Source organism: Erpetoichthys calabaricus, chromosome 8 (assembly GCF_900747795.2).
Source record: "Erpetoichthys calabaricus chromosome 8, fErpCal1.3, whole genome shotgun sequence".
Lineage (NCBI taxonomy): Eukaryota > Metazoa > Chordata > Cladistia > Polypteriformes > Polypteridae > Erpetoichthys > Erpetoichthys calabaricus.
In genome coordinates, this window is record NC_041401.2 from 65,542,171 (window position 1) to 65,555,263 (window position 13,093).

Sequence of the window (13,093 nt, forward strand, 5' to 3'; positions counted from 1 at the left end):
ATTATTACACTTTTTTTTTTTTTTTATATTTAATAACCAGGTCTAAAATATGCTAATTTTAGATACTAGCTCAACCTCTCTAATTCAGATTTAAGCAGTCAGCCTGAATAATATTAAATTTAGCATTTATATATTACATTTTGAAAACCTCACTCATAACTTGATTGTTAAAAAACAGTTGTGCTGCAAAGTTGCAACGGTGTTTTTAAGGGGCTGTGAGGGGTGGCTGGGATGGTCCTTAGTTGCCATCCTAAGACTGGGTCTTATCCATGTAGCAAAATCTATGCTTTTATGTACATTGTAGGAAATGTTTCAAAATTATTCATGAGATTTGATTTTTGGACTGATCTTTTTCAACTTAAAATAATTTTCATTTTAAAATGTGTTAAGTTTCTCTGCAACTACAGTACATATATAATGGTCAGCAATCAGTCTTCCTAAGATCTACATCACTGCAAGGTTCCTCCAGACCACCTGACACTGTTTTAAAAGTGTCATTTTAAGAATTGTATATAAAGCATTTTCTGTTTATTTACTGTTTTAATCTTCTGCCCCTCGCCCCTTTAATTAAAGAAGGTGAATTTCATCTTCCATTGTGTGAAGTGTATTTTTCAAACGGTGAACTTTTTAATAGTGCTAGTTTTGTTTGTGTAGTTCTATATGTATGTAGTATTTCTTCAGAAAAGGAATGCAAATTATTTTGTTGTAATCATGTTATTTGAACATTACTGAAATTATATTGACAAATGAATTATTCTTTATTGCATTCCCCACATATTAACAAGAACAGTTTATGGAAGATAAAGAAAAGAAACCTTACTTTTAATAGTTACAGTGCCCTCACATTTTTCCTTAATTTACCCCTCTGCTCCACAGTTTAAAATTACAAATCAGACATGATTAAAGAGCACATTGCAGACTTTCATTTAAGGGTATTTGCATACATTTTGGTCACACCTTGTACAAATGACAACACTTTTTATACATGGTACCTCCATTTCAGGGCACCATAATATTTGGACAATTGGAATCACAGATGTTTGTGGTTACACAGGTCTCAGGTGTGTTTTTTTGCTTTATTAGTGCACACATAAGATACCTGGGCTTGCTTCTACCTACAGACTTCCTATGGAGTCTGTAGTTTCCATTGTTCAATATGAACTGTGCCAGTGAAAGTCCAGGAAGCCTTATAAGGTGAAAAAACAAGAATAAAGACATTAGAGACATTGGTAAAACCTTAGGATTACCTAAATCAACTGTCTGAAGTATTAAGAAGAAAGAATGCACTAGTGAGCTCTGTAATTGCAAATGGACTGGTAGGCCAAAGAAGACCTCCACTGCTGATGACATACGAATTCTCACTATGGTAAAGAGAAAGTCCCAAACACCTGTCCAACAGATCAGAAACCGTCTTCAGGAGGCAGATAGAAAGCACACTTATCTTCATTGATGATGTTCTAGTAAATGTCTCCAAACTCACTGGATGGCGTTTCATCCTACAACAAGATAATAATCCCAAACATAAGGCAACCCAGGAGTTTTTCAGAGCTAAAAAATGGAAAATGCTTGAACGGTCAAGTCAGCCACCTGATTTAAATCCAGTTGAGCATGCCTTCCATATACTGAATATAAACCTTAAGGGGACCAGCCCCTGAAACAAATAGGAGATGAAGATAGCTGCATCAGAGAGCATCACCAGAGAAGATGTTCAGCACATGGAAATATCTGTGAATCACAGATTTCAAGCAGTCATTGCATGCAAAGGATATTGCTATGTCCCAAATATTATGGTGCCCTGAAATGGGGGGCACATGTAGAAAATGTGTTGTCTTTTCTATATGGTGTGACCAAAATGTATGCAAATACCCTTAAATGAATGTCTGCAATGTGCACTTTAATCATTCAAAGTAATCATTTTTATCCCATCTCGTACAGGGTAACTTAACAGAAATCTACAGAGCATGCTTGGTAAACCAGTTATTCATTGAGTACTACAATAAAGTAATCCATATACAATGGAAGCATTCTAGGAAAAAAAAATGTAAAAAGATGCAAGACAGCCTTATTGATCTATTAGTTCTATAAGCCCCCTTCAGCATTTCACATATTGGTAATTTGTGTCACAGCATATTCTGGAGATGTGGTGACCCAGCACCATACTAATTACTTGATATTACTTGATGTTTTAATACTCTCCATATACACTTTGTATAGTGAAACTGAAGATAGGACCTCAACAAACATTGCTAATAATTTGGAATTTCAATCTGTTGTGTCTGTTTTTCTGTAATCTGTGTATTTTCTTGCCCTATCCCCAAAATATGAGTGCCTTCAGAAAATGCTGTCTGTTTGCAGAACTTTCTGTGAATTGCAAAATTAATGAATGTTCCTAGAGACCAATATAACTCATAAGAAATAGGTAAATAGTATTTTTGGTTGATATTAAACAGCATTATAGAACAAGACAATGAGACAGCTGCTGGACACAAGATGCATGAAACAAAGTCAAACCTGAGCAAAGGACTCTTTTCCGGTCTTTTACTTTATTTATCAACAAAACACTCCGTTGAATATTACCCTTTTATCACAAAGTGACATTACTCTTATAAATATGTTTAATTCATGTCCGTTAACTGTGATATAAAAATAAAAGTTGAATGAAATCTAGTAGATGCCCAGTCTATATCTAGGCACCGCACCATCCAAGTAGCCTTTTTACAGAAGATCTATTTTTTGATTTTTGCCTCTTTAAGCTTTTTTGTCAATTATTAATTTTATTAACTATTAATGTTAAGATTTGGCCTCTGGCTTGTTACTAGAATGTATAATGAATTTTAAATTGAGACTATGCTGCTGTCATCACAAACCTGACCTTCGGCTTGACTGAAAGCAAGCTTAAAAGATGTCACAGGGTGAGCAATGAGGATCTACAACCTTGCCTCTACAACATCTGAAAATGTAAGATACTTTGAGGAATATACAATGGGATTTATTAAACATTCCTATTCTTTGCTGGTAGCACTGCGATCACTACCATCTAAGGAGCTATCTCACTGTAATGGAGGAAAATCTTTTCCGAAGATAGCAAGGGTGAAGATCCCAAGCAAAAGTAAGGGGAAATAACTTTTTAAGTTGAAAGATCTATCACATCTCATGGCAAGTTGCAGCAAGTTCAGGTATCCTGGCATTTTGGGTATTTCAGAGAACCAGCTTAAACCTCCTAATTCAGATGCTTTTTAATGCTGGATGGATTACATCTGATGTCATAAGATGGAGTGGAAAGTAGCAGGGTGTCTGGAGACTTACATGAATATGATATGCTAAAAATCAAGCACATCACAATTAAAGCTGATATGTGTGATCCAGACTTTGAAATGCTGTGTGAAGTCAGGTAACAGAAATGATTCATTCCATTATGAGCACTATAAAGACCAGAGTCATTCTAAAAGATGGTGTCTTCAAACACGCAAATTTTTAACGGTATGCTCCTTTTATGGACGCAGCAAGCTAGACCTGCTGTATTCAAATATTAATGCCTTTAAATGTAAACCTGTGGTCATCTGGACAGGTCTCACCATCTTATTGCCACCTATATGCCTGTTATTGACAGCAGCAGCTCTTCATTGTTTAAGCAAGGAGTTATTGTGTGTGCTTGGGAGGGCTGTTGTTTGTTTACTATATACTCTGCATGTGTGTATGGCATATATGTATGTACTGTATATACAGTACCGTGCAAAGGTTTTAGGCAGGTGTGAAAAAATGCTGTAAACAAAGAATGCTTTCAAAAATGGAAGTGTTAATCATTTATTTTCATCAATCAACAAAATGCAGTGAATGAACAAAAGAGAAATCTAAATCAAATCAATATTTGGTGTGACCACCCTTTGCCTTCAAAACAGCATCAATTCTTCTAGGTACACTTGCACACAGTTTTTGAAGGAACTCGGCTGGTAGGTTGTTCCAGACATCTTGGAGAACTAACCACAGATCTTCTGTGGATGTAGGCTTCCTCACATCCTTCTGTCTCTTCATGTAATCCCAGACACACTCAATGATGTTGAGATCAGGGCTCTGTGGGGGCCATACCATCACTTCCAGGACTTCTTGTTCTTCTTTACGCTGAAGATAGTTCTTAATGACTTAGGTTGTATGTTTGGGGTCGTTGTCCTGCTGCAGAATAAATTTGGGGCCAATCATACACCTCCCTGATGGTATTCCATTGTGGATAAGTATCTGCCTGTATTTCTAAGCATTGAGAACACCATTAATCCTGACCAAATCTCCAACTCCATTTGCAGAAATGCAGCCCTAAACGTTCAAGGAACCTCCACCATGCTTCACTGTTGCCTGCAGACACTCATTATTGTACCGCTCTCCAGCCCTTCAACAAACAAACTGCCTTCTGCTACAGCCAAATATTTCAAATTTTGACTCATCAGTCCAGAGCACCTGCTGCTATTTTTCTGTACCCCCAGTTCCTATGTTTTCGTGCATACTTGAGTCGCTTGGCCTTGTTTCCACGTTGGAGGTATGACTTTTTGGCTGCAACTCTTCCATGAAGACCACTTCTGACCAGACTTCTTCGGACAGTAGATGGGTGTACCCGGGTCCCACCTTCTTCTGCCAGTTCTGAGCTGATGGCACTGCTGGACATCTTCCAGTTTCGAAGGGTAATAAACTTGATGTGTCTTTCATGTGCTGCACTAAGTTAACTTGGCCGACCACTGCGTCTACGATCCTCAACGTTGCCCGTTTCTTTGTGCATCTTCAAAAGAGCTTGAACAGCACATCTTGAAACCCCAGCCTGCTTTGAAATCTTTGTCTGGGAGAGACCTTGCTGATGCAGTATAACTACCTTGTGTTTTGTTGCTGTGCTCAATTTTGTAAATTGATAACAATAAACAATCATTATTTATATTTCTGAAAACATTCTTTGTTTACAGCATTTTTTCACACCTGCCTAAAACTTTTGCACAGTACTGTGTATGTGTGTGTGTGTGTATATATATATATATATATATATATATATATATATATATCCCCACAATCCAGTTCACAATGGAAAAAGAAATGAACTGACACATCAGCTTCCTGGACATCTACATCAAAAGAAATAATGACGCCACCCTGACCACAAGTGTTTACCGCAAAGAATTCTACGCAGACAAGATTTTACACTTCACCAGCAACCACCCGGTATCTCATAAACGGAGCTGTGTGAAAACCCTATTCAGACGAGTCCACACTCATTGTAATACTAAGGAAACAAAAATTAATGAGAGACGCTATCTCTTCCACCTTTTCACCTCAAACGCATACTCAAAAACATTTATTAATCGGAGCTTACACAGGAGACACCAATTAACTCAGCAAACAATCGACTTAAATCAGAACCCCCACCCCACCTGGCACGCACTCCCTTATCACCACAAGGTGTCAGAAGGTACAGCGCGCATCCTGACCAAGTGGGGCGTCAGAATAGCACACAAACCCACGAACAATCTGCGCACAGTCCTCTTTAATGCCAAAAACAAGAAATCGACAGCAGAAACATGAAACGCAGTTTATAGTATCCCATGCAATTCTTGCTCAGTGGTATACATAGGACAAACTTCAAAAAGAATCTCAACACGTGTACAGGAACATCGCAACGCCGTCAGAAGGAAGGACGCACCATCATTGATCTATGCACATACTAAATCAACAGGACATACATTCAACTGGGACAATGTAAAAGTAAAATTTAAGGCCAGTACTAAAAGTGCCAGAGAGTTGGCCGAGTCTTGGCTATCAAATGAAAACGCCATCAACGGACACTTGGACATAAATCCAGCATATGCTAACTTAAGAAGAACATGTACATAATAAATAAGCTATACAAACCCCCCCCCCCCCCCCCCCCCCCCCCGATCATACTGACTTGGTCACCTCCCCCACCCACCCCCACTTAATGTGTTGCTATATATTGCCTTTGATTCTTGTAAGTCTAAGCATTATCCTCTGATGAAGACCCCAGGTAGGGGTTGAAAGCTCAGGAATAAAAACTACTTTATGATACGTGATTCATTTTTTCTCCCTTTGTGGATCTCCAGCTGCAAATATGCAAACCGTATCACAGACCTTCTCTTCCATATATATATAATACGTAGATTTCTTCTCTTGTGCTTCTGTAAAGTTTCATTTCTCCTTGGGGTCAAATAAAGTCTATTTATTATAATAAAAAGACAAAACAAGGATAAAGGTTTGGGCAATCCACCCCGTATATTGACAGGCAACACATATAAATCACCAAAGACTGAGTCCTGATCAACTAACTGAGGAATAAAGGGTGTAAGGTTTTTATAGTGGCTGTGCAGGAAGAGGGGTTCTGTGCCGGGAATGATGGAAGTGAGGTCAGTAGGGTGTGGTCTGGAGTGGAGGGCGGAAATTGGTGCTGGTTATTTGGGTTTCCTTTCTGCTGATCTGTGGAAGAGGGACAAGAGAGGTTAGTGCACTTTATCAACCTTCAAACTCTTATCTTATCCTCAGTTAAGCCCTTTGATTGCCTCCCATGCGCAGATGTGTGACACTATCCATCCATCATCAAACTCATCAGTTTGTAACATTCATTATAATACACAAACAAAAAAGAAAGGTGAAGTTGACCCGATTTAAAGTTTAGAACCTTTTTATACTTTCATTCCTGTATCTGATTTATTTACATATGTGATGTTCATAATTTTTGAGTATATTTGGGTGTCTATGGGGGTGTATTCGGTAAAGGTAGTGAGGTTGGAGTCTTAATCCCACCTTAATTATGTGACAGTTAAGCCTCTGTTTCTTAAACAGATGTAGTTGTCACTTATTTTGTCTGAACTTTTAAAAACTTTTAACAGTTCATATTTATGCTCAAGTATATTAGTGAGCACATCATGTACATCCAAAATAATGAGCATGTAACACATTGTACTTGTCCTTAGCCAAGTTTTCACATTTTTCATGTTTCCACTCCACGAACTATTGCAAATAATGTAATAGTAATAAGAACAGATTGTCAAATACCCAAGAAAAATCGGAGTACTTAAGCAAGTCCAAAGTCTTGATATATAAATGTCAAAAAGGAGTCAATACCAAAGGAAGGCTGTAGTCATGCTTTAATTTTTGACTGTACTCGTTTTGAGAAAGTTCACTGCCCTCGGAGACTAGTTATTTACCAAGTTAATAAAATATACACACAAATGAAACACCGGTATTACAGTCCACCAAGGATTTCTGCATAATATAAAGCATCCAAAACATTATTGACCTACTTGTTTAACACTTCATAGACTCAATAGTGTGAACATTTAGTTACAGTACAAAGTAAACACAGCTTCTCACTGGCACAAATACACTTTTAAAAAAAAATTTTACATGCAGATTCAGATTAAGGGGTTTTTCAATGTGGATAGTGAGTTTTGGATACAAATATAACAGAATTTTCAGATACGGTGATTACAGATAGGGAAGGATTGGTGTACAGTTCAGTAGTAAAAGTCCACAATGCAAAGTTAGTTAAAAATGCAATATGATTAATATTTTGCCATAGTAATATACGTCTAAATCCATTGGTGGGAGGTGCTTTCCACCGTGTACACTTCTATGGACATTCATATCCCAAAAAATTGTGGGTTAGTATAACTGATTAATCTTAAGTGTTTTTAGCATGGGGAAGTAGCAATATAGATAATGTCCAAATATTTTGTATTACTAAGTTGACTCGTATGTGTAGGTGCATACCCTGCAATGGTCTTGCTCCCCATCTAGGGTCTTTCCTGCCTTGTGGCCTCTGATACTGGAATAGTCTCTGGCCCCCATCAAGATGAATTGGATTAAGTGGAATTGAGAGTGTATGTGTGAATGTCTGTTCATTTTAGTGTGTTTCAAGTGTTACCAGTGCCAGAACCCAAGAATGTTTCCTATGCTGTATAAATTTATAACTATTTCTTCATTTCACTATTTTAAGGGAAGTGTTTCTTTCCTCTCCTTTGAAAGATATCAGTCAATTTCTATTTTGCTTAGATAAATGCTGGAATCTAATGTGTCAGAAATGTCACATTACTACCTAAACAAGGGAAGTTTAGGTGACGATTAAATGGCTGTTAGAACAGTAAAGGCTTGGAAGTTTGAGGCTCACAGACACAGATTGCTTTGATAAAGATACCTGAAGCAGAAGCTTGGCTGACTATGATTATTGGATTTTTAATGGTTCTAGATTTCCGGACAGGCTTTATGTTGTATCACTTGCCAGATCTCTGACATTTACTTGCTTCTTCAGGACAGCTTTGGAAAGTTTTGTTATTTTAATATTAGACTCTCATTTCAAATGACTATTTTCTTGTGAAGAGAGTAAAGGTTTTTTTTTATGGAAATTTGAGTTCTGTAAACGGGAGGGTGGTTCTTTGTGTGTGTGTGTTTGTACATGCGCACTTGCATGTGTGTTTTAGAGCAGACCATTCTCATCCTCAAGTGCAGCCAGCCTGTGAGCCGCCAGGACACCCAGAGGTTAATCTTCTGGTTTTCTGCTGGCTGCCGAATTGGAGTACAGGCCCTCATGTGGCTCATATTTTACAAATTTTTTTTAGGTTGTTTCTGTGTTGGCTTGCCACCCTGCCAGGCGCGGCAGTGGGGTTGTGGCAAGCTGAGGAGAGGCTTTATGATTTTTCACACAGCACTCTGCTAGACCAAGCTCTCTGCCCTGCATTCCTGCACGCTGCACAGGAAACACCTCAGCCAAGATGGAACAAGACAGGAAGTCTTGGCTCAGCTGCAGAGGTCACACAGAAGGCAGGATGGTCGAAAGCTTGCATCTCTGAAGGAGGAGGCTGCCCGGCTGTGTAGCAGCAGTCCAGATGGATGTTGATTAGCAAGGGCCCTTTTGCTGGAAAGGTCAGAGCAAAAGGATGTAACAGCCAGTGCCCAGCTGGTAAGAACTAGCAACGATCAATTCACTGAATAAAAATGGTGTATCTAGGTCCTTCAATGTTAAGGCAAGGAAAGAAATGGACCATGAGGGTCACCTCTGAGTGCCAGAAAAATGGGGAAAATATATTGCCTATTGGTTTAAAAAGTTATGTCAAGTGTACAGAGTATAGTGAAATTCATATTCGCATGTGCTAATCAACATGTACCATATTGCCACTCTTTGGTAGTGCCATGATTAGTGAGTATAACAACCTTAATTTGTTACTCATGCTGTTGAAGAGTGGTGACGCGTTGCAGAGTCATTCTGGAGAATGAAACATTTAATGGTGAAGATAGCTATAATCCATTCATGGTTTGGAAGACAGTTGTGGATGACAAGCAGAGCAGAATGCATCCCTACCTTTTCAGACAGTGGGAGAAATTAATGCAAAGCACTGAATGCCTGTGATGTGTGTGAGAAGAAATGAAGAGTGGTATGAGTTTTATATGCTACATATCTAAGCAGGATGTTTTAATGGTGTTGGCCTTTAAACCTAGACTTTTTTTCTTTGACACAACTGGAAGAGAATTAAACAAATGAAGTATTCATTGAATATCTTTTTATTTTTCTCTTTATTTAAAAGGTATAGCAAGAGTTTTTTAGTCCACTTTACACAACCACTAACACATGTATAGTCTTTCAGATTTTTTGACTGGTTTCCTTTTTATTTTTAGAAATAAACTAAGTGTGGATCCATCTCCTGGTAAAGCTTATTTAAAAGAGATGAAGGCAAAAGTCTGAGAATATATGCAGTTCACAGGCACAATGTGGAAAAAGCAGATGTAGTTGATTAACACCATCTTTTTTGTCTTTTCAAATTTTTAAAGGTTCCTAGTATGCTGCAGTATTTTGAACTGCTCATCGTTTCATTGGTGTCATTTGTTACTAGTGTGTTGTGAAAATGTGTTTATAAACAGCTTCCAATCTCATCCTTTTGGTAAAATATACTCAAACCAAGCAGCTGACATTAATTGTACTTATTCCTTCAGCTGCTGCTTCTTAACACTTCTAAAACTTCTAATTTTTTGTGATATGAATTGATTTAACCATTTCAAGTCCCACAGCCATCATTGATATAATTGTTCCTGATAATGAGTGTCTGATGTCTTCCTGATTCTTTATTAAGTTCTTGCTTTGGTTTTTCGTTGCTACAGTTTATAAGATTGTAAGATTGCGCTAATCATCCAGATGCCAACAATGGATATTAAGTTGCAGATGGAGGCAAAAAGCAGACAAGGAAATAAGTACACCATACTCATAATTATTTTAAGTGTAGTAGTACTCCACATAAATAGGTTCTATCCAAGACATTTTCTTTTCTGGCTCAAGAGGGCATCTCTCACAATCAACAACTTACTCTTCATGGGACATGCATTTGCAGTTTGTTGTGGTATGTGTGTGGTCCCTGTGATGAACTGGTATGCCATTTTAGGAATGTCTCCATTGGATTAGGCATACAACAACTTTCAGCCCTAAATTTTTTTTTATTTATTTCTGTTGCCAAGTTCACCAAAGAAATGTTACATTATGCCTAGTGATTCGTCAGATGTTAATAGCACAACATTTCTGTTTGATTCAATAGCCTATTTATCACCCATCCTGTAATATTCAACCAGAAAACCAGACTCCCTATTGATCACTTGGGCAGTATTTCCTCCTGTCTGACTACAGCAGTATGATTTGCAACTCAAGCAGTTAAAGTATGCCCCAATGCACTGATAAACAGATTTGCCCGTTGCTAATGATGAAATGTGCCAAATCATTATTCAACAGCCACAAATCAATAAGATGCTTAGTGAAGTATCTGTTTTAAAGTTGTGCTCTGAAGCAATAAAGGTAACTAGCCAACCCGCGGTGTAGCATACGCCGCATAACTATTTATTGATGACTGAACACTTCCTGAAAGACACAGTTGTTCAAATGGGGTGGGTTTGAGGATACAACTGTGAGCGAATGAAAAGATGGAACTCTGGGGAGAGCAACATACAATTGTCCGTGACTGAAAACTGGGTTTGGCAGATACAGGCATATCGTTTTGAAAGTTTGTCCCTGTGCCTTATTAGTTGTCATTGCGAAGGCCAATCTAACAGGAAATTGTCTGCGTGTAAAAGGCAAATTTGAATCTGATGGGGTCAGGGATATCCGGGGAATAAGGACAGTTTGTGAGGTAGCAGCTGAGATTGTCTTACACTCCAGTACATTGTGGTGAATGCTGGTAACAGAAAGTCTAGTGCCATTACAGAGACCTTTTGCTGGCAGGAGGTTTCTGAGAAGCATGATGACTGAACCAATTTTAATTTTGAGTTTATGCGGAGGCATGCCAGTGGGAGTAAGACTATTAAGAAATTCTTCGGTGAATAAAAGTTGATCTGCAGAATCATCTGTGACGATGGAGTCAACGCTGGTGAATGTCACTTCGTTGGTAGGGATAAGTTTCAGCACTTGTTCATTAAGGTATAGCGAGTCTTCATTGGTGATGCTTAACATAGCTCGCGTGCTGAGTTGTTCCAGAGTGACAGTTGAAAAGTCGATGTCGCCATATAGTTGTTGAACGGGATCAGAAATAAAAGGAAAACAATGCGAAGGCAATGTCACAGGTGTTCTGTTTTTCCCGTCTCCAACATAAGGACAGTTTGTGACAGGATGTGTTTGGAAAATTAACAGTCAACGTGGCGCACAGGTGCATGTGGACTGTACACAGATGAAAGCGACACAGGTGAGGAGTTGGGGGTGGGGCTCTGTCTTGAGTGCGTGCGTGCGTATCCGACATCCGGGGAATAAGGACAGTTTGTGAGGTAGCAGCTGCGATAGTTTAACACTCCTGTACATTGCGGTGAATGCTGGTAACAGTCGGGCGGGCAGGCAGGCGGTCAAGCCATCAAATACACTATGCTCTTAGTATTGTAGGAATCAGGTTTTTGTAGACAAAGGTTTTCCCCGTTCCTGCAGAACCATCTAAGAAGCATGTTTCTCGCGGATGTGAATCGCTGTATGCAGCGTGTAAAACAGTTTGCGAGGGTGGCAGGAGGAGGGTTAGAGTTGGTGGGCGGGGCTCTGTCGTGTCGTGCGTAGTGAATTGTTGGTGGACGGGGCTCTGTCTTGCATCTTGCCTGCCATGGTTGGCTGCTTTAGTGAATTATATACTGTATATAGATTATTTAGGAACAGAGGTAATATTTTGATTAATGGTTTTGGGTATATAACATCACCCCAAAAATAACTTCTGCAAAAAATAAAGAAATAAGGCAAATGCAGCTCTGTGTTGTCACCAGAGTTACACCCAGATAACTTACTGGTGAACATGGCTGTCTGTTACTCCTGTATATTTTGACTAATAATATATATATTTTTTTTTTTTTAGTTTGTCATATTGGGTTATTCCTGAATCACAGTTCAATTTGGAACATGTCTTTTTAAAATATTCTATAAAGTAACTAAAAATAAAGTTATGTAACATTATAATATTCTTTCTTCAGGTTTAAAATATTCCATGTGCTCTACCAGCCCGTCATTTGGTCTGTGAGATACTTTACATCTTAGTCATTGCAATTTTGGGGAAAAACATACATAACCAAGCTTTCTTCCAAAACCAAAGGACATGTTGTTTGGTTAACTGGCACCTTTGGATTGGCCCAGTATAAGTGAGTGTCTCCTGGTTTCCTGCCTTGCACCTGATACTGTCGGGTTAAACCTTTGCTGCCTACAACTCTGTTCCAGAATAAATCTGTTAAGATAGCAATGGAATTTCTTTTCATTTGTTGTTTGCTTTTTATTCTGTAATCACAAAACCATGACAAATGTGAGGTTCACATTTATTAAAAAAAAGTTTTTGAAAGATACTTTTTTGCACAGTACTTTTTGGTCCAGTGTGAGTTTTTGTGGGTGTGCCCATAAGCATGCGCTGCAATGGACTGGCACTGCCCCAAGTGTCACCAGGGTATGAAGCAGCTCCCTGTCACCCCTGAACCAGATATGCAGGTTAGAAGATGCATGGTTAAGTTGTTTTTGTTCCCCCCCCCCCCAATTGCTTTAAATATTTGTCATTTTAAATTGGCCTTTTGTTCTGTGGTGTTTGCTGTCATAAATTGTAATTATACAGTTACTTAAGCA